Below are 25701 nucleotides of genomic sequence, written 5' to 3' on the forward strand. Positions count from 1 at the left end.
GCCCTTACAAATTCTTCTTTACAGAATTGGGGGTCTTCAGCAAACTTTCTTCAGTTTGCAAAAGGGGAAAGAAAACTTTCCAGAAAAATTATTTCTCTATTTAAAACAGTTTTCTATACATAAAAAAAAAAAACTTTACTGATTTTTGACCACAAAAGTAAATGAGGTTATTGAAAATATCAAAACATCAAAGACACATATAATTTTGAAATGAAAACCATGCCAGTGATAACCAGTGTTCACATTTTAGTGTATATTGTTCAGATTTATTTCAAGGGACAAGTTAATATTTTTATTAAAATGGGATTATACTCTTGAGTTCTACATGTTTGTCACTTAATGTGAGTTGAATATGTTCCCCTGTTGGTACATACATTCTTTATCTACCTCATTCTTTTTGTAATCTGCATAGAATGAATAACCTTATAATCTGAAAAAGGTATCATATACACAAGGTATCATATACGCAAGTACAAGAATTTCTTCAGAGTATATACCTAGGAGTGAAATTAAAGAGTAATGATAGAGCACTTGTGTATGTCAGTTCATCTGTGAATTTTAAAGTTAAAAATTATATTTAATCTAGCATCTAGCATTTTAGTTGTTTTAGTCAGGAAGGCTATTCAAAAAGTTTAATCTATACAAGGCCAGAAGTGGAAATTCTTTTTTCTATAATGTTTTATTTTTAAGTAAATTCTCCCCCCAATTTGGGGCTCAAACTCACAACCCCAAGATCAAGAGTTGCACATTCCACCATGAACCAGCCAGGTGCCCCAGAAGTGGAAATTTTGAAGGCTCTTTTTAGTGCCTTTTTTTTTTTAAAGATGTTGTTTTTTTATTTTTTATTTTTTTATTTTTGAGAGAGCAAGAGTACCCAAGTGAGTGAGGGGGGGGGGAGGGGGAGAGAGAGAGAGAGAGAGAGAGAGAGAGAAGTGGGTCTCACCTGGTGGGGCTTGAGTTCACCCATGTGGGACTTGAACTCACTAACGGTGAAATCATGACCTGAGTCAAAGTGAGATGTATAATGACTGAACCACACAGGTGCCCGGCTCTTCTAAATGTTTTTTTAAAAAGGCTCCTAACATTACAGCCTGAGTACCTATTGATTGAGAGAAATATATACCAAAAGTATAATTTAAACTTAGATAGTTATGTATTTTACTCATTTCAGCAGCATCTACATAATGTTGAAAACATCTTTATTTAGACTTATTTAAACATTCAACAAATACTTATTGAACATCAGCAATGTCTTGTCAGATAAAATTTCTAACATCATGGAGTTTATACTGAAAGACAGAAATAACAAACAAAAAATAACATTATCTGGGATAATGACAAGTACACTGAAGAAAATCAGTAATATGATAGGGACTGGGAGAAGTTTACTAGAGATGGATGCTCAAGGGAGGCCTCTCTGAGCAGGTGATCTTTAAGCTGGCACCTGCATGACAAGGAACCAACTAAATTATCATCTGCCTGCAGCCAAGACATGGTAAACAGAGACATGAATTTAAGTGTCCTACAGTCCCCAGATTGGGAACCACTGTCATAAGGGGAAGACTATGAGGTGAGCTCTGGCTTCAGATGTAGCCCTTAGCTTGCTCAGTCCAGGCCATGTGAGCCTGAAACATTCCTTTCCTGGCTCTAACCCACACTCTTCAGTTTTCTGTCAGTAAAATCGGGCCACAGTCCTGATTCTAGGGTGCTATAAGGGTTAATTGATGCCTATAACATTTTTAAGATGTTTAGATGAAAAACTCAGGGCTGTATGGAGGGTTATTAGAGCCTCCCTAGCCCCAGGGAAAATCTCTCCATATCAGTAACATAGGTCCTCTCTTCTCTAGTCTGTAGCTGTGGGACAATGACTTTCACACTTTTGTGGGTATTAGGTTGTTATAATGTGAATTCCTTGGGCTCTTGGCCTGAGGTTCTGATTTTCCCTGAGGTTCTGTGTCCTTCTGTCCCCTTGTCCAGGACCTCATGTTTCCCAACACTCTAGATTTCTGTCTTTGCAAATGGACCAGAGTATGTACTTGTCCATATATACTGTGGTCAGAGACATCTTAGGTCATTTTTCCTAAGAGCAATCAAGAGGAGACATTGGGGAAGGCAGGAATGTGTCTGTATCTACTTCTCAAATGTAGACCGATATTAGGAGGAGGATTAGGAGAAACCTTTGAATAAGAAGGGAGGAATTGCCGACTGGTCGAAAATGAGAAAAGAAGGTGAGTACAAGGAAAATAATCCTGGTGTGAGGCCAGTTCACTGCTTCTTACCTCTTCTCCTGGTGCTGAATTCTACTATAGGAGCTGTCCAGGAGTTGACAACAAATTCCTTCAACAAATACATATATATTAAATGTCTATTATATGCCAGGCAATGTAGTCTATTGTATTACTAGGTGTAGGAATTCAATGTGAAACAAGATCTCTGCTTTCCTGGAGCTTCCATTCTAGTAGGGGGAGGCAGCAAATAAATAAATACAATGATATATATGTAAGACTATTTCAGACAGTGGTAAGTACAATAATACAAGATAACATAATAAAGAGGGAGAGTTTGGCAAGTGACTGTCTTAGATTGGGGGTTAGTAAGGGCCTCTCTGAGAAGATAACATTTGAGCAGAGACCCGAATGACAAGAAGTCAGCCTTGGGAATAGGGGAGAGGGAGTGGAGGGAAAGAAAGCATTTTTTGGCCAAGGTAATATCAGTGTAAAGGCCCTCAGGCAGGAAGAGCTTCAGAATGTTTGAGAAGGCCCACAGAGCTAGAGTGGAGGATTGAGGGAGAGAACAGGGGAAGGTGAGGTTGGAAAAGATGAGGATCAGTGTGGTAGGCTACATAATGAATACTTTGAAAGAGGCAATATGGATGAGGCCTTGTCCCTTTGGGTAAGAATAGTAGAGGCCAACCTAGAACAGCCAAAACAATCTTGAAAATGAAGAACCAAGTTATAGGACTCACAACCTCTGATATTCAAAATTACTTCAAAGCTCCTATAATCAAGACAGTGTGGTACTTGCATAAGGAAATACATACAGGATTGACAGTCTAGGAACACATACTCACACTTACGGTCAATTGATTTTTGATGAGAATGCCAAGACAACTCAATGGTGAAAAAAATAGTCTTTTCAACAAATGGTTCTGGGAAAACTGGATATCTCCATGCAGAAGAAAGAAGTTGGATGCCTGCCTCATACCATATGCAATAATTAACTCAAAATGCATCAAAAACTTAAATATAAGAGCTAAAACCATCTCTTCTTAGAAGAAAATAAGCCTTAATCCTCATGACCTTGGACTTGGCAATGGTTTCTTAGAATGATACCAAAACACAAGGAACAAAATAAAAAAATAAATTAGACCTCATTAAAATTTTAAAACTTCTATCCTCCAAATGGCACTATCTAGAAAGTGAAAACAACCAGCAGAATGGGAGAAAATACATGTAATTATACATCTGATAAGGGACTTGTATCTAGAATATATTAAGAACTCTTACAACTCAATAACAAGAAGACAAATAACTCAATTTAAAAATAGGCAAGGGAAGGGGCACCTGGGGAGGCTCGGTGGTTGAGTGTCAGACTCTTGATTTCGGCTCAGGTCATGATCCCAGGGTCATGGGATTGAGCCCTGTGTAAGGTTCCATACTGAGCATGGAGCCTGCTTAGGATTCTCTTTCTCTCCTTCACTGGCGCATGCTCTCTCTCTAAAAAAACAAACAAACAAACAAAAAAAAAAACCCAAAAACAAAACAAAGCAAAAACAAAAACAAAGGAAGGGGCATCTGGCTGGCTTAATCAGTGGATCATGCGACTTTTGATCTTAGGGTGGTGAGTTTGAGCCCCACATTAGGTGAAGCACTTACTAAAAAAAAAAAAAAAAAAAAATAGACAAGGCCTCCAAATAAACATTTATCTAAAGAATATATAATAATGGGAGGACCTGGCTGGCTTAGTCAGAGGAGTGGGATCACTTGACCTTGTGGTCATGAGTTTGACCCCATGTTGGGTATAGAGATTACTTGTTTTTTTTTCAACGTTTATTTATTTTTGGGACAGAGAGAGACAGAGCATGAACGGGGGAGGGGCAGAGAGAGAGAGGGAGACACAGAACCAGAAACAGGCTCCAGGCTCTGAACCATCAGCCCAGAGCCCGACGCGGGGCTCGAACCCACGGACCGCGAGATCGTGACCTGGCTGAAGTCGGACGCTTAACCGACTGCGCCACCCAGGCGCCCCTAGAGATTACTTTAAAACAAATAAACAAACAAACAAACGAACAAACTAGGGGTGCCTGGGTGACTCAGTCAGTTGAGTGTCTGACTTCGCCTCAGGTAATGATCTCATAGTTTCTGAGTTCAAGCCCCACATTGGGCTGGCAGCTGTCAGCACAGATCCTGCTTCAGATCCTCTGTCCCCATGTCTCTCTGTCCCTCCTCTGCTTGCGTTCTCTCTCAAAAATGAATAAACATATATAAAAATAAATAAGTAAATAAACTTAAAAAATAAAGAAGATATACAAATGGACAATAAGCACATGAAAAGATGCTCAACATCATTAGCCATTAGGAAAATGTAAATCAAAATCACAATGAGATACTGTTCACACACATTAGGATGGCTATAAATAACAAGTATTGGTGAGGATGCAGAGAAGTTGGAACCCTCACACATCACTGGTGGGAATGTAAAATGATGCAGCAGCCCTGAAAATAGTTTGTGTCCTTCTAAAAGTTAAATATAGAATCATCATATGATCTAGCAATCCCACTCCTAGATATATACCCAAAAGATTTAAAAGCAGGGACGCAAACAGATACTTTGTACCAATGTTCATAGCAGCATTATTCAAATAGTCAAAAGGTGAAAACAACTCTGATGACTCAACAATGCAAAGTGATGAATAAACAAAATGTGTTATATCCATACAGTGGAATATAATTCAGCAATAAAATGTAATGAAACACTGATACATGCTACAACATTGATGAACTTTGAAAACATCATTCTAAGTGAAAGAAACTAGTCACAAAGGACTACATATTGTATGATTCCATTTATGTTAACTATCCAGAATAGACATATCCATAAAGATAGAAATTAGACTATTGGTTGCCAAAGGTTTGGCACCTGGGAGGGAAGGGGTGGGGAGGTTAAAGGTAATGGCTAAGGAGTATAGGACTTATTTTTAGGGCTGATGAAAATGTTCCAGAATAGATGTGATGGTTGTACAACTCTGTGAATACAATAAGAGCCACAAAATTAGGTGGTCTGTAAATTATATTTCAATAAATCTATTTAAAAAAATAAAAAGAAGGGCGCCTGGGTGCCTCAACTGGTTAAGCATCTGACTTTGGCTGAGGTCATGATCTCGTGGTTCATGAGTTTGAGCCCTACGTAGGGCTCTGGGCTGACAGCTCAGAGCCTGGAGCCTGCTTTGGATTTTGTGTCTCTCTCACCCTCTACCCCTCCCCTGCTCACGCTCTGTGTCTCTCTCAAAAATAAATAAACATTAAAAATAAAAAAAATAATAAAAAGAATGGTAGGGGCCAGAGCCTGGTATCTAATTAGCAGGGTCACAACAGGGAGGCTGAAAACCTCTAGGGCCTCCAAGACCAAAGGAATTACCACTGCTGGGCAAGAACTGGGGGAATTCTCCAATACTGACTCCAGGAACCTAACAGTTAAGTGAACCCAAGGGAAGAACCACAGCCTTGGGAGATTTCTCCAGGTTGTTTTTAGAGACCTGTGTTTGTTCATCTCCTGCGAATATATCCGTGTCCAAAGGGGAAAATGTATAATGATGCAAACTAGAGCTGTGCTCTCTTTCTAGATCCTCTGCTCTTCTCAATGATAATATATTAATGTCAGAGTCCTTAGCTCCAGCCTGACCTATCTTCTCTTTATTAATAACCACAGGATCATAGAGCTGGAAGATCATCTCCTCTTAAAGATGCAGAACTGAGGGTTCAGAGGAGAGTTACCTGCTTGATCACACAGCCAGTAAACAGCATAGAGGGGACCCAAATTACGGTGAAACACCTTACCCCTAAATTCCCCATCCTAGTGACCAAATCCCTAATGAATCAGTAATAGCCTAAGGAAGGACAGCTGTCAGGCCAAGGGGAAGGGATGGATGGTAGGAGAGCAAGGGAGAGGTGCGGGTGGATGTGGAGGTGGAAGGTGACATATGTGGCAAAGTAGTTGTTATTATGCTGCTTTACGTTTTTTTTCTCTTTAAGTTTGATTTCTTTCCATATTTGTCTATTCTTTTTAAAAAAATTTTTTTAACGTTTATTTATTTTTGAGACAGAGAGAGACAGAGCATGAATGGGGGAGTGGCACAGAGAGAGGGAGACACAGAATCGGAAGCAGGCTCCAGGCTCTGAGCTGTCAGCCCAGAGCCTGACGCGAGGCTCGAACTCACGGACCGCGAGATCGTGACCTAAGCTGAAGTCGGATGTTTAACCGACTGAGCCACCCAGGCGCCCCGTCCGTGTTTGTCTATTCTAATTAACCATATGGGGCTGTGGCCTGGAAGAATTGTTGGTTCTTAAAACTCATTGAAGGGCTTAGGTCATTTTAAGAAATGGGCCAGCACAGGAGGAAGGAAATACAAGTATCACTGTTCTAGGAGATGTCCCTGGCTCCTCCCAGTTCCTGCTATTGAGCCCAAGTGGGCCAGTTGTGGCCCCTTACAGCTTGTCCCTACCATTTAACTTCAGGTTTTCTAAATAAACTCCTCATGGCTGGGAAGGTCCCTGTCGTCTGCCCTATCTAGTCTCTCCCTTCACCCTATGCAGACAAAGTTTTATCTGGAGACTTTGAAAGAGAGAGAAGCAGGGAAAGGAGTATATTTTCCCTTTCATAGATTCACATCAGAGATGCCCAGAGCACATTCAGAGCTCTTGCTCCCAAGCTTTGACTGCTGAGTTAAAGACGAGAGTTGGCTGAGTAAGGAAAGACTGAAAACCCAGCAGAGACTTCATAGATCATCTCCTCCATCCTTCTGCCTCCACTGCAACTGCTATATAGTACTGCAGCAGTCCTGAAACTTTCTGGTTTCATAACCCCTGTACACTCTTAAAAATTATTAAAGACCTACAGTTCTTTTATTTATTATTAAAGACCCAAAGACCTCTTGTTTCTTTATTTTTTTAATGTTTATAATATTGATTGTACTTTTTTTTTTAAGAGAAAGAGAGAGTGTGTGAGCAGGGGAGGGGGCAGAGAGAGAGGGAAAAGAGAATCTTAAGCAGGCTCCACATTCAGCGTGGAGCCCCACCCAGGTCTCGATCCCATGACCCTGGGATCATGACCTGAGCTGAAATCAAGAGTTGGATGCTCAACCGACTGAGCCCTTGTTTATAGAGCATCCTGAGCTCTTGTTTATATATGTGGGTTTTTTCTATTAGTGTTTAGTGTATTGGAAATTAAAACAGGAATTTACAAAACTCTGTAAGTTTAATTCATAAATGTGAACATAAGTAACATATTGTTATGAAAAAAATCTATTTTTTGACGCAAAATTTAGTAAGAGTTAATTTTTAATGTGTGACTTAATAAAAGACAGATGGATTGTCCATCCTATCAACTTCAAAATTCAGTCAACTGCAATTAGTATTTTGGTTGAAGAATATGAAGAAAATCTGGATTCACATGGATATGTAGTTGGAAAGGGAGGGATATTTTAATGTTTTTTTTTTCAGATAATTGCAGTTATTATCTTTAATACCACATGAAAATTCAACAACTGTTAGTTTTCTAAAGGTTGAAATCATAACTATAAAATTTTCATACTCTGTTACATTAAAATCCACTAGCCTAGCTTTGAGTGTTGTTTTATTCATTCATGGTTTTATAACATCATGTATTGGTCATTTGGGAAATACAGTTCACTGAGTTATGCAGCTCTTGCAAATACTGACACATTTTATTATATAATGTCAAAATAATATCAGAAAATACATTTTGCAATATCATCTCCTATCTCACCAAAAAAGTCTTTAAGTTTTGGGAAACTGTCAACCAATGACAGTGGATGCAACTTTCCAAAATCCGCATTTATGCCCCAAAACTTGAATTTTATATTTGGAAACAATATACTGTCAGCTGTTTTCCTTCAAATGGCAGGCTCCAGAAAATGTCTGCCAAATACACCAGTCTGAATTACCAAAATTTATGTCAGTCATACTTTAAAGTAAAAATGATGTTCCATGAAAAAATGGTTAGTTCAACTTACAACAAAAATAGTTGCATGAGTGTTTTCCCTGGAGACAACCAATGTTCAGCAGAAGTGTTCTATGTATACTTCTCATTTCCTCAAATAGAATATTAAAATACATGTAATGAAAGGCTGAGATTTAATTAATAAAATTAATTTTTACTTCTTCATTAAGGACTTTTTAAAAATGTTTAAATATTTATTTTGAGAGAGAGCGCGTGTGCAAGCAGGGGAGAGGCAGCAAGAGAGAATCCCAAGCAGGCTCCTCACTCAGCACAGAGCCCAACGCCAGGCTCAATCTCACAAACGATGAGATCATGACCTGAGCTGAAATCAGGAGTCAGATGCTCAACTGACTGAGCCACCTAGGTTCCCTTGCATGTCTCTTACTTTAAATTTTTTTTAATGTTTATTTATTTTTGGGAGAGAGAGAGAAACAGAACGCGAACAGGGGAAGGGCAGAGAGAGAGGGAGACACAGAATCTGAAGCAGGCTCCAGGCTCTGAGCTGTCAGCACAGAGCCCGAGGCAGGGCTCGAACCCACGAACAGCGAGATCATGACCTGAGCCGAAGTTGGACGTGCTTAACTGACTGAACCACCCAGGTGTCCCTGCACGTCTCTCACTTTAAATCAAAAGCTAGAAACAATTAAGCTTAGTGAGGAAGGCATGTTGAAAATCAAGATAGGCAAAGTAAATTGAAAACCTTCTGTAAAGGATTCACATTCTAGATGCCATTAAGAACATTCGGGATTCAAGGGCACTTGGATGGCTCAGTCAAGGGTCCAACTCTTCATTTCAGCTCAGGTCATGATCTCACAGTTTGTGAGATTGAGCCTTGGGTCAGACTCTGCGCTGACAGCCTGCTTGGGATTCTCTCTCTCCTCTCTCTCTGCCCATCCCCTATGTGCATCAGTGCTCTTTTTCTCTCTCTCAAAATAAATAAATAAACTTAAAAAAAAAAAAGAACATTCAGGATTCAAACCGCCAACATTAACAGGAATTTGGAAGACGTTGATTCTAACCCTCATAGACGACCTTGAGGGATTCCAGACTTCAATGGAGGATGTAATTGCAGATGTGATGGCAATAGCAAGAAAAAAATAGAGTTAGAAGTGAAGCCTGAAGATATGACTGAACTGCCACAATTTCTTGGTAAAACCTTAATGGATGAGAACTTGCTTCCTCTGGATGAACAAAGAAAATAAGTTCTTAAAATGCAATCTACTCGCAGTAAAGATGCTGTGAAGATTGTTGAAATGACAATAAAGGATTTAGAATATTACATAAACTTAGTTGATAAAGCAACAGCAGGGCTTGAAAGCATAGACTCCAATTTTTTTTTTTAAGATATAATTTTTGGGGCACCTGGGTGGCTCAGTTGGTTGGGTCAACATCGGATCCGACTTGATTTCAGCTCAAGTCACGATCTTGCAGATCATGGGATCAAGTCCCTCACTGGGCTCGGTGCTGACAGCGCGAAGCCTGCTTGGGATTCTCTTTCCTCTCCACCTCTCTCCCTGGCTCAGGTGCTCTCTCATAATAAATAAATAAGCATTTTAAAAAGATTTTATTTTATTTTATTTTAAAAAATTTCTATGTTTGCTTTTGAGAGCGAGAGAGACAGAGAGAGACAGCGCATCAGTGGGGAAGGGGCAGACGAAGAGGGAGACAGAATCCAAAGCAGGCTCCAGGATCTGAGCTGTCAGCACAGACCCCGACATGGGGCTTGAACCCATGAACCACGAGATCATGACCTGAGCCGAAGTCAAATGCTTAACTGAGCCACCCAGGTGCCCCCCAAAAAGACTTTAATTTTTAGTAATCTCCGCACCCAGCATGGGGCTCGAACTCACAACCTTGAGATCCAGAGTCGCATGCTCTATCAACTGAGCCAGGCAGACACCCAGGACTAACTCCAATTTTGAAAAAAGCTCTACTGTGAGTAAAATGCTGTCAAGCAACATCGCACGCTACAGAGAAATCGTTCACAGAAAGGAAAGTCCTTCAATGAGGCAAACTTCATTGTTGTCTTGTTTTAAGAAACGGCCACAACCGCCTGAACCTTCAGCAACCACCATGTTGATCAGTAGGAGCCATCAGCATCAAGGCAAGACCCTCTACCATGAAAAAAAAAAAGATGACCTGCTAAAAGCTCAGATGACGGTTAGCATTTTATAGCTGTTCCTCTACTTATTTAACCACTTATTGATGGACAAATGTAAGGTTTCTGTGAACATCTTCACACACATCTTTCTGAGCTCATGTGTGAGTGTCTCTATGCCAATTCTCCCAGAATTGGAAGTGGATTTTGCTAGATTAAAGGGTATGTGCATTTAAAAATTTGAAGGCAACTCCAAACTGATTTCCTAAAGATGTTATCAATTTATAATCCTGCTAATGGCATATGAGAGGACAACAGGGAACTTGTGAGAATAATTGTTGGGCATGAGATGATCAGGCTCTGCTAAGTGGTCTCACCAGTGCTCTTGAGGGTTTTAAAATATTTGAGTCCTGGGGTGCCTGGGTGGCTCAGTCGGTTAAGCATCTGATTCTTTTTTTTTTTTTTTAATTTTGTTTTTTATTTTTTAAAATTTACATCCAAATTAGTTAGCATATAGTGCAACAATGATTTCAGGAGTAGATTCCTTAGTGCCCCTTGCCCATTTAGTCCATCCCCCCTCCCACAACCCCTCCAGTAACCCTCAGTTTGTTCTCCATGTTTATGAGTCTCTTCTGTTTTGTCCCCCTTCCTATTTTTATATGGTTTTTGTTTCCCTTCCCTATGTTCATCTGTTTTGTCTCTTAAAGTCCTCATATGAGTGAAGTCATATGATTTTTGTCTTTCTCTAATTTCACTTAGTATAATACCCTCCAGTTCTATCCATGTAGTTGCAAATGGCAAGATTTCATTCTTTTTGATTGCCGAGTAATACTCCATTGTATAGATATACCACATCTTCTTTATCCATTCATCCATTGATGGACATTTGAGCTCTTTCCATACTTTGGCTATTGTTGATAGTGCTGCTATAAACATGGGGGTGCATGTGTCCCCTTGAAATAGCACACCTGTATTCCTTGGATAAATGCCTAGTAGTGCAATTGCTGGGTCGTGGGGTAGTTCTATTTTAGTTTTTTGAGGAACCTCCATACTGTTTTCCAGAGTGGCTGCACCAGTTTGCATTCCCAAGCATCTGACTCTTGATTTCGGTTCAGGTCATGATCTCAAAGTTCATGGGTTTGAGCCCTGTGTCCAGCTACCTGCTGACAGTGTGGAGCCTGCTTGAGATTCTCTCTCTCTCTCTCTCTCTCTCTCTCTCTCTCTCTCTGCTCATCCCCTGATCATGTGTTCTCTCTCTCTCCCAAAATAAACTAAAAAAAATTAAAAAATATATTTCACAGTCCTTCAGTTATTCTCTAGGAATTCTAATATCCTTATGAAATCCCTAGTACACAGAACAGTATTGCTGCTTCCTTTGGACACTATTATGGCTCAATCTGGTTAAAAATCCTTCCAGCTTAAGGGCAGAGGCACTAGGACAGTTTAGGGCTTTAACCAAATCCCAGAGGCCATTGACAGGCTTGCCCATTTCTCAGACATTTGCCCTACATAACTCTTGTAAGGGTGAAGCAATCCTCTTCAAATGACAAACATTTTTCATCTAGTAAATCTAAGCTGGAACAGTCCAACCCTGGCTGTTTTTTTCTTTTTTGTCACCAGTGGCGCCAATGCGAGGGTTAAAGAGGTCCTTCTAGGCGAAAAGTTTCAGGGTAGAGTCTTGACCACAATTTTTCTTATAGCTTCTGTGAGCTTGTACTAGGCTCATGTTTCAGCTAGACTGTCTATAGTCCTCTTGGGGCCACAGCAAACACCATGCCACTTCCTTGGGGAAGAACATCTGGGAGGTGGCACTGTTACCTGCCCTGCAGGTGAACGCCATGCTGCGTCTCTTGCTTTATAGGCCTGCCTTGATGAGCAAGGGGGTGTGGTTAACGAAGGTGAGTTCAAACACTCCAAAAGAGTCTCTAAGATCAGCCTTCAGAGTGACTCAGTTCTCACTTATAAGCCAAAATTGCTCTCCGAGTAGGAACCCCAGGCTTGCTCTCTTCTCACTTTGGTAAGCAATGCAATGATGTACTTCTGATTCTGACAGGAAACATCAGAAGGTGATGGATGGAAACATCCCCTTAGAGATTCTTCCAGGAGGTATTGACTCTAATACACAGTTCTCCAGTTTCTTCTTTATTAAACAGGTAGTATGAAGCCTAGAGGACTCCTCAAGGGCCCTTCTGATTCAAAAGTACTGACTCACTATGAGGCAGACCACCATGACCTGGAAGATAAGCTGAGTCTTGATGTGGGGGTTTCTAAATAACTATTATCTTATCAGGAAAGTGCTCAGACAATGAGATTCTAAATTTTCACCAGTCCTGGAACCTTCTAGAGTCTGTGGCAGAATGCCACGGTACCTGCCAAGGAGAGCTTCTAGAGAAGGTAGGTGTGGCTGCCCAAGTTGCAGTGTAGAAGAGGACATATGAAACAAGGTGTATGGAGTAGTCAGCCTCGGGTTTCCCACATGTGTGGAATTGCAGAGGTAGGGGCTTCACTGTAATGCACTTGGTAAGGTTCTGGGTTTCTTCAAAGGATCTGTGATTGCAGGTTGTTATTAGCCTGTTCTTGTCAAATAAGCTTGTACAACTGCGGATCAAGGTATCTGGGATGAAGGCCTACACACTTGCTGATACCTATTCATCAGTGTGATTCTTGGGCTTCCCTTTTAATTACTCCTGAGGGGTGGAGGAAACACACAGAATTGCTGCTAGTACTCAGATTTTAAGTATGCATCTTTCTGTGGAGGCAGTACCCAAAATATATTCACCAAGGATTCACCTGGTGGAAAAGTGACTTAATCTTCATTGCTAACATGACCTTTCTGCAGAGTGATGTTTTTTTTAATGAAAACCAAAGCTACAACTCAACATCTTTTAAAAATTCGTTCCCAGTTCCTTATTGCCAATAAGTATCCCAATTTGATGAATCTTCTGATTTTACACCTATAGTGATTTTTTCTTACAACCTTTATTTTTTTCTGATCACCAGAGCAATACATTACTTATAGAAAAATTGGAAACATAAATAAATAAAAATAACCCACTATTCCACCATCCACAGATAATCTCTGTCTGATATTTGTTATTTTTTTTAATTTTAATTTTTTAAATTTAATCTCTGTACCCAACATGGGGCTCAAACTCATGACCCTGAGATCAAAAGTCACATACTCTTCCAACTAAGCCAGTCAGGTGCCCCTGATGTTTGTCATTTTGAGGTATGTCATTTTCTATTCACTGTAGTGTATTGAGAATATATATACATCTTGTCTTATAACCTTATTTTTTATTTAACATAATATGAACTTCATTTTTTTTTTGAAGTTTATTTATTTTTGAGAGAGCATGAGTGGGGGAGGGGCATTGAGAGAGGGGTACAGAGGATCTGAATCAGGCTCTGCACTGACAGCATATAGCCAGATGCGGGACTCAAACCTAGTAACCTGAGATCATGACCTGAGCCAAAGTCTGACATTCAACTGACTGAGCCACCCAGACACCCCTGTGAACTTCATTTTTTTTCTATACAATATTTTTGTTCCTATGTCTGATTAAACCTTTTTTTTTTTTTTTTTAAGATTTTGATTTTTGGGGGCATCTGGGTGGTTCAGTCAGTTAAGCATCTGACTCTTGATCTCAGAGCAGGTCTTGATCTCAGTGTCGTGAGTTCAAGCCCCACACTGGGCTCCACAATGGGTGAGATGCCTACTTAAAAAAAAAAAGATCAGGGGCGCCTGGGTGGTTCAGTCAGTTAAGCGTCCCACTTCGGCTCAGGTCATGATCTCACAATTTGTGATTTCGAGCCCCATATTGGGCTCTCTGTTGTCAGTATGGAGCCGGCTTTGGATCCTTTGTCCCCTTCTCTGCTCTTCCCCTCCTCGCATGTGTGTGCATTCTCTCTCAAAAATAAATAAGCATTAAAAAAATTTTTTTTTAGATTTATTTATTTTGGAGACAGAAACAGAGCACGAGTTGGGGAGGGGCAGAGAGAGAGAGAGAGAGAGAGGGAGATATAGAATCGGAAGCAGGCTCCAGGCTCCGAGCCGTCAGCACAGAGCCCGATGTGGGGCCGAACCCAGCAACCGTGAGATCATGACCTGAGCCGAAGAAGATGCCCAACCGACTGAGCCACCCAGGTGGCCCAATAAGCATTTTTTAAAAAAGATTCAAAAAAAGATTTTATTTTCAAGTGATCTCTACATCCAACGTGGGGCTTGATCTCACAACCCCAAGATCGAGAGTCATACCATCTACTGACTGAGCCACACAAGTGACCCAACTCATAAATTCCTAGACTCATAAACATAAATTCCTAGAAGTCCAAAGGTATAAGCATGTTAAAAATGCTCACAAGAGGGGCCCCTGGGTGGCTCAGTCGGTTAAGCGGCTGACTTTGACTCAGGTCATGATCTTGCAGTTTGTGAGTTCAAGACCCATGTCGGGCTCTGTGCCAATAGCTCAGAGCCTAGAGCCTGCTTCGGATTCTGTGTCTCCCTCTCTCTCTGTACCAACCCCCACTCTGTCTCTCTCTCTCTCTCTCAAAAATAACCATTTTAAAAAATTGAAAAAGGGGCATCTGGGTGGCTCAGTTGGTTAAGCGTCCAACTTCGGCTCAGGTCATGATCTCACGGTTCAGGGGTTTGAGTCCCATGTTGGGCTCTGTGCTGGCAGCTCAGAGCCTGGAGCCTGCTTCGGATTCTGTGTCTCCCTCTCTCTCTTCTCCTCCCCTGCTCATGCTCTGTCTCTCTCTCTCTCAAAAATAAATAAACATTAAAAATATTATTAAAAAAATTTAAAAATGCTCACAAGAGAGATCTTAAAGTTCTCAACACAAGAAGAAAAAATTGTAACTATGTGAGGTAATGTATGTTAACTAAATTTATTGTGGTAATCATTTTGCAATATATATGTATATTGAATCATTATATTGCATACCTTAAATTAATACAATGTTATAGATCAATTATATCTCAGCAAAACTGGAAAAAATAAAAATAAAAAAATTAAATTTTAGAATAGTGTTAGATTTATAGAAAAGTTGGGAAGACAGTATAGTTGCCACATAGCCCATCTCCAATCTCCTCTATACTAATATCTTAGTATCTTATATTAGTATGGTACATGTGTTGCAATTAATAAACCAACATTGATATAATATTAGCTAATTAATACATAGTTACTAAGATCCATAATTTATTTATTCAAGTTTATTTTGTGTTTATCTCATGTCCTTTTCCTGTTCCAGTATTCCATCCGGGATACTACATTACATTTAGTTATCACGTCTCCTTAGGCTCCCCTTGACCATGACAGTTTCTCAGACTTTTGCATGTAGTATCAAGGGTATATACTATCAACAGGAGTTATCACTGATGATGTTAATCTTGATGACCTGGCTGAGGTAGTGTTTGTCAGGTTTCTCCACTATCAAGTCACTTGTCCCTCTCCCATTTCCATATTTTACTCTTTGGAAGGATATCACTATGCACAGCCCAAACTTAAGGAGAGGGGAGCTAATGCTTCACCTCCTCAAGGGTAGAGTTTCTACATCAATTTGGATTTCTTCTGCATGGAAAACTTACCTATAGTCCCATTTATTTATGTATTCATTCAAACATTTATTTACCCATATGGACTCAAGGACATTTATTTTATACTTTGGGCCATAATTCAATATTATTTATTTGCTCAAATTATTCCAGCTTTGGCCGTTGGGAATTGTTTCAGTTAGTCCTATTATCTCTTTGAAATACCCTCATTATTGTGTGTGTGTGTGTGTGTGTGTGCGCTCATGCGTGCGCCCACATGTACGCATGCATGTTTAGTAATTTCTTACTTTCTGGCACTCTATGTTCCGGGTTCATCGTGTATATTTCCTGTCCCAGTCCCAGATTCAGTCCCAGTCCTAGATTTCTCCAAGGAGTCTGGTTCCTCTCATTGGAGAATGTTATTAAAAGCCAAGATGTGGGTGCAAGGTGTACATGTTGCTACTGGAATATCATTTCTAGGTCCTCTCTGCTGACAGACCAAGAAAAAATATGTGTGTATACTAACTTGTGTGTATGCACATACCCATACATATTCCTACATGTATCCACTTGTAATTATATTAAACTAACTAGAAGTTCTGATGTCTCCAACTCTAATCCATTACCACACAGATCATTCTAGCTTCCTCCCCTTGCTTATCTGTAATCACTCACTCCACGGTGAGAAACAGAAACTGCCAGCCATTTACATAATTGTTCAATTCCAATACACATATATGGTTTTAGAAATGTTTGTTAACACACATCCCCAGGGGAAAATAACTTAAACAACTATTGTACATTGCTTATGTGCTGTTCCTTTTGCCTTTAGAGTGACAACTGCTTTCCAAACTTACATAGGTCAGTTGCTTTTTCTTTCACTCCCTTCACTGAAGTTGTTTCACACATTTGTAATACAATTATATATATTTTTGTCATCATCTGCATTCCATTCTAACATATCCTGACCTACTAAACAAATGAAAACATTTTTTCATACGTTAAAGTTCACTCTTGGGGTGCATGGCTGACTCAGTTGGTAGAGCATAAGATTCTTGATCTCAGGGTCATGAGTTCAAGCCCCACATTGGGTATGGAGACTATTTAAAATAAAAGTAAAAAAATTAAAAAGTTCACTCTTTGTACTATGAAGTCTATGAGTTTTGACAAGTGCATAGTGTCACGTATCCACTATTATAATTCCGTACAAAATACAGTATCATACAGAATGTTACCAATCTGAAAGTCCCTGTTCTTCACCTGTTCAACCCTTCCCCCACTCCAGTCCCTGGCAGTCATTGATCTGTTTACCATCTCCACAGTTTTGCCTTTCCCAGAATGTCATATAGATTCATTCAGTATGCAGACTTTTTAGACTGGCTTCTTTTGCCTAGCAATATGTATTTAAAATTCATCTATGTCTTTGCATAGTTTGATAGTTCATTTGTTTTTATTACTCAACAATCTTCCATTGTATGGTGATAACACAGTTTGTTTATTCATTCACTTATCAAAGGATACCTTGGTTGCTTCCACATCTTGGTGATTGTGAATAAAACTGCTATAAACATTCACATGCAGAATTTTATGTGGATAGGTTTTCCACTCAGTGGGTAAATACCCAGGATTGCAACTATGGATTACACGGCAAGACTACATTTAGCTTTGTAAGAAACTTCCAAACTTTCTTTGAAAGTGGTTGTACCATTTTCATTCTTACTAGCAGTGAGTGAGTTCCTTTAGCTTTGCATCCTCACCAACAATTGGTATTGTCAGTTATTTGGATTTTAGCCATTCTAATAGATGGAAATGAAAACTTAAAGAAAGGATCTTTTAAAAAATTTTTGTTTTAGTGAACTCTGTCCAGAATACACCTGGAACTCACTGATACCAATATGAGTTGGTATCAGTGAGATACCAATGAGAGTTGCATGCTCTACCAACTGAGCCAGGTGTCTATAAAGAAAGGATCTTGGGGCGCCTGGGTGGCGCAGTCGGTTAAGCGTCCGACTTCAACCAGGTCAAGATCTCACGGTCCGTGAGTTTGAGCCCCGCGTCGGGCTCTGGGCTGATGGCTCAGAGCCTGGAGCCTGTTTCCGATTCTGTGTCTCCCTCTCTCTCTGCCCCTCCCCCGTTCATGCTCTGTCTCTCTCTGTCCCAAAAATAAATAAACGTTGAAAAAAAATTAAAAAATAAAAATAAAAAATAAAGAAAGGATCTTGATACCTAATGCCACACTTCTCTTCAGAATGTTTGTATCAATTTTTCTGGAGTAACTTTGTTTTTATACTACTGCTCCCCACATTTATCAGACACCAAGTCATGCTGATTTTTTACGATTGCTGATAGTACATTTTACTTAACCTGACAGTCACTACCCTGATCCAGGCCTTCATGATCTCACACCTGGACTAAGCACAACAGCAAGACTGCTCATTTCCCAGACTCCAGCATTTCCTTGTTCTGACAAAACCCATGCAATGCAGCCAAAATAAAACAAAATTGTAATCGTCCCTTAACTTTTATCTTGATAACTCTGCTTTTCAAGAACAATGGTATGTGGCCTATTGAACCAAATTTAAAGCCTTGAGTCCAGTATTTAAGATTTCTTTAACCGAATTTCTCTTTAATCCCCATTTTGAGTTCTCTGTATGGTGCAAGTTAGTCGTTTTACCATCCTGACATACAATTTGAAGACTTTTACTTCTTTGTGATCATTCCCATCATTTCTTTCCATTTGGGATGCTCTACCTCCTTTATTTCCCTGTCATTATCCTAGCTCAAAATGGTCATAATCAAGCTTTTTCCTAAATAAACTTACTCCATGTTAATTTCTCTTTTACTTCCTATCTACTCAACACTATAAAATAGCTTGTTATACTGCCTTGAATGTCTTTCTGTTCTCTATTATTCCATGTGCATTTTATCTACTTAACCATCAGTCAATAAGTACATATGCATCAGCACAGTTGAAAGGAAGTACATTAAATCTTCTTTTTCTTTTAAGTTTTCTCTAAAGCACTTGGCACAGTGCCCTGCAAATAGCAGGAGTTGAATAAATGTTGGTTGAATGAACAGATGAGAACATTGCACAATGTGATATAGGTTTATTTAATTTAAATATTTAATTTTTTATTACATAAAAAACATGTTAACTATGGAAAAAACTAAAAAAAAAAAAAAAAGCCTGTAAAATGCAAACATTCCAAAAAGAAAAAGAATTATAAATCTTTGTATAATTCCATTACCCAGAAATAATTACTATTAACCTTGGTTTTACATGTAAATGACCATATTTTTTCTATGCGTGCATGGTATTTGATTTGAAATGATGACTACATTTTGTAATGAAATGCTTCTTAAGTTATGTACCTTTAAAGTATACCTTCAAAGGTCAAGTGGACAAACTATCTAGGTCTAAGAGCACTATACCAGTCAATTGAAGTAGACTTGTATTTCTGATTCCTGGCTCAGAGATCTTCCCACCAAAACCTAATTCTTCTCCATAACCTTAAAGCATATTCTCCTTGACATGCTGTCCTTTATCCAACAATTCAAGGATTAAGGAGTTCTAGCAGAGCCCCAAGGAAGAAGGTGGATATTAATTGTTCCATCATCTCTCCTTTGTTGAGAACCTGAATGATTCCACCACAAGAGGTATTTATATACTCATTAGTTTTAGAAGTTTGAAAAAAAAAAAAAAATCCCTGGCATGAAAGGTGTATAATCAAATGGAGCAACATCATTTACTGCCTTCATTCTTGTTGGGCAGGCAGTAAGGACAGAACTTTTAGGAGGTAAGCAGGCCTTTTTGTGTGAATATATATTATATTGTCCCTTTTTAGGAAGGGTAGGCTAAGTAACAGAATAAATTCTAGGCAACTTTCTGAATAATTTGGTAAATTTTCTTAGGCTGTGTGGTGTGTTAGTCCAGCTGCATGCAGGCATAACTCTTCATTTTTTAAAATATGCCTAGTTTTGGGATGCCTGGGTGGCTCAGTCAGTTGAACGTCTGACTTCGGCTCAGGTCATGATCTCACAGTTTGTGGGTTTGGGCCTTGCATCTGGCTCTGTGCTGACAGCTCAGAGCCTGAAGCCTGCTTCGGATTCTGTGTCTCCCTCTCTCTTTGCCCCTCCCCTGATCACGTTCCGTCTCTCTCTCTCTCTCTCAAAAATAAACATTAAATTTTAAAAAAATATATGCCCACTTCCTGGATGTCGCTAGACATCCCTCTTGCAGGTGTATTCAACTATAGCTCAAATAAGTAGTTGCCTTCAGTCCAATTGCAATTTATTTTTATGTTTATTGATTTTATTTCATTTTTGAGAAAGAGAGAGAGAGAGAGAGCGCGCAAACAGGGGAGAGAGGCCAAGGGAGAGAGAGAATCCCAAGCAGGCTCCATGCTCTTTGTGGGGGCTCAATCCCACGACCCTGGGATCATGGTCTGAGCAGAAATCAAGAGTCAGACTGAGCCCCCCAGGAACCCCTCTAGTTGCAATTTTACAACTTTTCAATTAAATTAATTTGTGCCCACCACTTACTGGAGGCCAGACAGATTAGAAAGTTACACATCTGTAGCACTGTTAAGGGGAAAAAAGTAAACAATCTAAATACTCAACATTATCATGTAAACAGAATACTATGAAGTAGTAAACAAAAATGACAGAGCTCTTTATAGAGTAAGTGAAATATCTCTGGAATAAATCAGGTGAGAAAAGCAAAATATAGAAGCATGTATAGTAATAATCTGCCATTTGTGTTTAAAAGGGAAAAAATAAATTGATATATATATGAAATTACTTATATATGTAAACACCTCTGGAAGAATATTTATTTATTTATTTATTTATTTATTTATTTATTTTTATTCCCTTCTGATTTTATTTTTTAATTTTAATATATGAAATTTATTGTCAAATTGGTTTCCATACAACACCCAGTGCTCATCCCAAAAGATGCCCTCTTCAATACCCATCACCTACCCATCACCCTCCCAATCCCCATCAACCCTCAGTTTGTTCTCAGTTTTTAAGAGTCTCTTATGCTTTGGCTCTCTCCCTCTCTAACCTCTTTTTTTTTTTTCCTTCCCCTCCCCCATGGGTTTCTGTTAAGTTTCTCAGGATCCACATAAGAGTGAAACCATATGGTATCTGTCTTTCTCTGTATGGCATTTCACTTAGCATCACACTCTGCAGTTCCATCCATGTTGCTACAAAGGGCCATATTTCGTTCTTTCTCATTGCTACATAGTATTCCATTGTGTACATAAACCACAATTTCTTTATCCATTCATCAGTTGATGGACATTTAGGCTCTTTCCACAAGTTGGCTATTGTTGAGTGCTGCTATAAACATTGGGGTGCAAGTGCCCCTATGCATCAGTACTCCTGTATCCCTTGGGTAAATTCCTAGCAGTGCTACTGCTGGGTCATAGGGTAGGTCTATTTTTAATTTTTTGAGGAACCTCTACACTGTTTTCCAGAGTGGCTGCACCAGTTTGCGTTCCCACCGACAGTACAAGAGGGTTCCCATTTCTCCATATCCTCTCCAGCATCTATAGTCTGATTTGTTCATTTTGGCCACTCTGACTGGCGTGAGGTGATATCTGAGTGTGGTTTTGATTTGTATTTCTGGAAGCTTATTTAAAAGCTAATAAAACGGTTTGCTTATGAGAGAGGATCTTGGTGTTTAATGGGCAAAGTAAAATGACTCCTTTCATTGTATTTTTAAAATTCTTTTTGAGATTTGAACCATGTGAATATATTAACTATTCAGACTTCTTAATGTAAAATTATATGGTCTCAGAAATTAATGTAGTTGGAAAAAACAGAAGGTGTTTTAAATGAAATGTTTCCATTTAAAAAGAGAAAGATACTAAATTTGGTGGCAGTCAGGGATAAATCCACTTAAGGTGCTAATTAGCATGTCTATAAGACAGATATAATGGTTGGATTATTACATCAGTTTATCACATTGATGAAGTTCCTCTGCCTTTGAGGGTACCAAGGGATCAATGTGATATAGTGGGAAGAGCATGGGTTTTGAGATCAGGCAGAAATAAATTCAAACCCTAGCCTTTCCATATATTGGTCTTATAAGCTTGGGTAAGTTACTTAACATTTTTGGAGTTTCAACTTCCTTATCTATAAAATGGGTGAAATCTTGATAAATTTATTATAAAGGTTAAGTGACATAACATCCAAGTACAACAAATTTGTTGGTTTACTTCTTTCCTTCTATAGATGGGCTGAACTGAGATGCACTGACATACAGAAATTAAATAAATGTCTTGAGAGAATGCAAGTTGCATGTGAAAGAACTATAACTAAAGTAGGTTAAGTCCCTGTATCTATAATTTCATTTGTCAATGTCGTATTTCTTACAAGAAATGAAGACTTTTATTACCTCAGATGTTTTAAAAATCCTTGGGATATACAGTTTCTCCTTTTGCCTTTTCCTCATCTGTCTAAAAGATGGTCAAAAGTTGATAAGAATGCTTTGAAACACACTACAGCTACAATCTAATAAATACTCCCACTGGCTTTTTGGAGGAAAACATTTTATTCTAATGCTCATTTCTAACAAATATGTATACTTAAAATTTTTAAAAAACATTTATTCACTTTTTGAGAGACAGAGAGGAGTGTGAGTGGGGGAGGGGCAGAGAGAGAGGGAGACACAGAATCTGAAGCAGGCTCCAGGCTCTGAGCTATCAGCACAGAGCCTGACACGGGGCTTGAACTCATGGCCTGCAAGATCATCACCTGAGCCGAAGTCTGATGCTCAACTGACTGAGGCATCCAGGCGTCCCCAAATATATATGGTTTAAAGAGGAATTTTGCTGTTTATTTATCACTTGAAAAATCAGTGTATTTTTTCGTTTAGTAGTAAATATCATCTTAAGAAACAATATATCGGGGCGCCTGGGTGGCGCAGTCGGTTAAGCGTCCGACTTCAGCCAGGTCACGATCTCGCGGTCCGTGAGTTGGAGCCCCGCGTCGGGCTCTGGGCTGATGGCTCAGAGCCTGGAGCCTGTTTCCGATTCTGTGTCTCCCTCTCTCTCTGCCCCTCCCCCGTTCATGCTCTGTCTCTCTCTGTCCCAAAAAAATAAATAAACGTTAAAAAAAAAAAAAGAAACAATATATCAAAACCAATGTTACCCACAATTCATATTAAACTTACTGATATTTTACATTGAATACTTTGAGTGTGATTTGATATATTCACCTAATGTATTGCTTGATATAGTGATGATTTCTCAATTATTTTTCACTTTTGAAACACCAGACGATGCTCTATATATAGTAATATTAAATCCATAATTAACACAGTCTCGATAATAGCAGTCACCAAAATCCAGGAGATTGGTATTCCTAAACCCTAAACTGACTACTCAATTGTTGTCAAACTCCTGACAACAAGTGTCTCAGGTAAAGATCCAGGTGAAACAAAGATTATTGCTTACTCATATTTTCCTGGCTATATACAGGGTTGATTGTTAGGCAGTGAGTAGAGATTGTATGTTTCTCTCTCAAATATATTGGGGGAAATGCATAGATTTCCTTTCTCTCTGTTCTTGAGTTTCATTACATTTCTTCAAAGAATTTAATGAGTTCAGGGAGTTGCATCAGAAATTATTTTTGTATTAATGGTAGGAATGACAAGCAGTTCCTTTGTAATGTTGTACCAGTCAATACCTGTTTTTGCCTAAGGATGTATCCATACCAATTCTGGATAATCCAGCTTTGAAGTGGGTTGGGCAGAGCTGGGTTTCTTTCGTTGGTGCTATTAGTTTGTGTTGTGACCTAGTCACACATACCTTGAAAATTTAAACAGCACCAAGGAAACAATTAATTAAATTCCACAAATTCTAACTAAAGACAGGACACATGGCATTTATATCAAAATAGTTTTGTAGAAAAGCTACAAGAGTTCTTTCCATTTCCTACAAATTATTATCTAGAAGGATCATTCACCTAATATATTCTGCTTATAGAAAACACCCCCCCCCTTTTGCATGTGAAATGCCAAAATTAGCAATTACCAAGCCAATGAAATGTTCACAATCTTCAAAATGTTCTTTAAATAAATGTTTGGCAGAATCCATTTTTTAAAAATTGTTATATTCTTTAAATTATCAGATTCCAATTTCAAGGGAGGTGAAATATTAAAAATTGCACAATCAAGATACACACAGCCCTTTGTTAGAGCTGTATGAGAGGAGACGTGCCAGATCTTTTGCTTTGAGCCAACCTAAGTCATATAGACTTTCTCTGGGTCAAGGGGCATTTGCCATACAAACTTCACCAAATGCCTTTCTTCTGGTGATCTTTGATCATAGGATTACTTGAAGCTTGAGTATTTTAAAACCCCTCTTCATTGACAAAGGAGATAGACGGATAGAGATAACAGAAGTAGAGACAGATCCTTAGGGTGGGGTGGGGGTGGGGGGATACCTGTGCCACCCCCACCCAGCCCCCGCCTTACTTAGCTTGTTTTGCATCACCAAGAACTGACAAGAATTAGTTTAGTTGGCGGGACCCAGGGGCAGGTGGAAGACTCCTCAAGGAAGAGTAACTAAAATGGGGCTTTAAGTTTAGCACTTTGCTAAGCGCTTTCTGTTAGTTAGCTAGCTAATGTATTCATAACAATAATGCGATGAGGGACGTACTCATATTAGCCCCATTTCACAGATGAACGAACGAACTGAAAGGCACACAGATTAAACACCAAACGCTCGTAGGTCACACAGCAAATAAGTGGCGGCACCAGTACTGGAAACTGCTCCAGAGCATACACTCTTAACCACCGCTTTCAGCCCTGTGGTCTGATTCCCCCGAGGTGTTAGCGGCCTTCCCACCGTCCTTCGTGGGACAGTTCCCAGTACTGAGGCATGGCGCTGTCCAGCCCTCAGGCCCGCCGCCTTCCTCCAGCAAGAGAACGCGGCCCCGCGGGGCCATCCCGCCGGTAGGTTGCAGAACCGCCGCGCCCAGCCACGTCCCGGCACGCGGGCGGGCCGAGTCGCCCCGGGGCGGCCATCCCAAGCAGCCCCCCCTGGTGCCCTCAGCTCCAGGCGCTGGGCTCCTCCACTCGGAAAGGCTGGAGGCGCCAAGCAGGAACCGCCCTGCCCCCTCGCCTGTCCCAGCCCCCTACCCCCTCCCAAAGAGCAGGCGGCAGATAGGTTACACAATCTCACCTGTCCCAGAGGTGGCGCCCGCTCTAGTGACTGACGCTCCGCTCCTCCAACCAGAGACTGCGAGGAAGGTGGGGACTAGACGAGACTGATTGCTTCATTCCTCCAATCCCCGTGCAGCAACTCTCCGGCCGCAGTCTCGGCGTCTGGCGGAGAGCGACAGGTGGGAGCTTGGTAACCTCTGTGCCTCTTGCATCCTTAACGTATAAGCCTCACCAAGCTCAGGGTGAATTCTACTCCAAATCTCACTAATTCTGGCGGGTCGTCACCTCAGCCGTCATTTTAATCAGAAGTGGAAATTCCCCAACCCTTTCCCGTCACCTCAGACGGGGGCGGGATGAATGGTACTATTGCCTGCCAATTGTACCACGCGACGTCCTGTGACAAAGTGATCGACACTTTATGGCGCCAATGAAGCCTCCCCTTGTCAGGGGTCACTATGACTGACCACAAGGCCAACTAATCCACTTTAAGGTCGTGACGCGATGGTTACAGAGGTTGACCAATAGATGTAGAAAAAGACCGGAAGTCGGCGCGTGGGGACTAGGAGGCGGGTGTTCGCAACCGCCTAGGCCTGCGCGGGTCAACGCAGCTTGGGGGCCGCGAGCCAGCAAGCGGCGCGTGACGAAGAG

The 25701-nt window shown here is 40.1% G+C and overlaps 1 long non-coding RNA gene across 1 annotated transcript; it reads right to left on the minus strand.

Annotated features, from left to right (window-relative positions):
- Nucleotides 1–96: 96 nt before the first annotated feature.
- LOC121010815 (uncharacterized) lies at nucleotides 97–25680 on the minus strand. Its single transcript, XR_005781381.1, has 2 exons — nucleotides 25073–25680; nucleotides 97–2337 (listed from the first exon to the last, which is right to left on the minus strand). It is a non-coding gene; the product is annotated as an uncharacterized LOC121010815 (long non-coding RNA).
- Nucleotides 25681–25701: the final 21 nt, after the last annotated feature.

Source organism: Herpailurus yagouaroundi, unplaced genomic scaffold (genome assembly GCF_014898765.1).
Source record: "Herpailurus yagouaroundi ecotype Mexico unplaced genomic scaffold, PumYag 192, whole genome shotgun sequence".
Taxonomy (NCBI): Eukaryota; Metazoa; Chordata; class Mammalia; order Carnivora; family Felidae; genus Herpailurus; species Herpailurus yagouaroundi.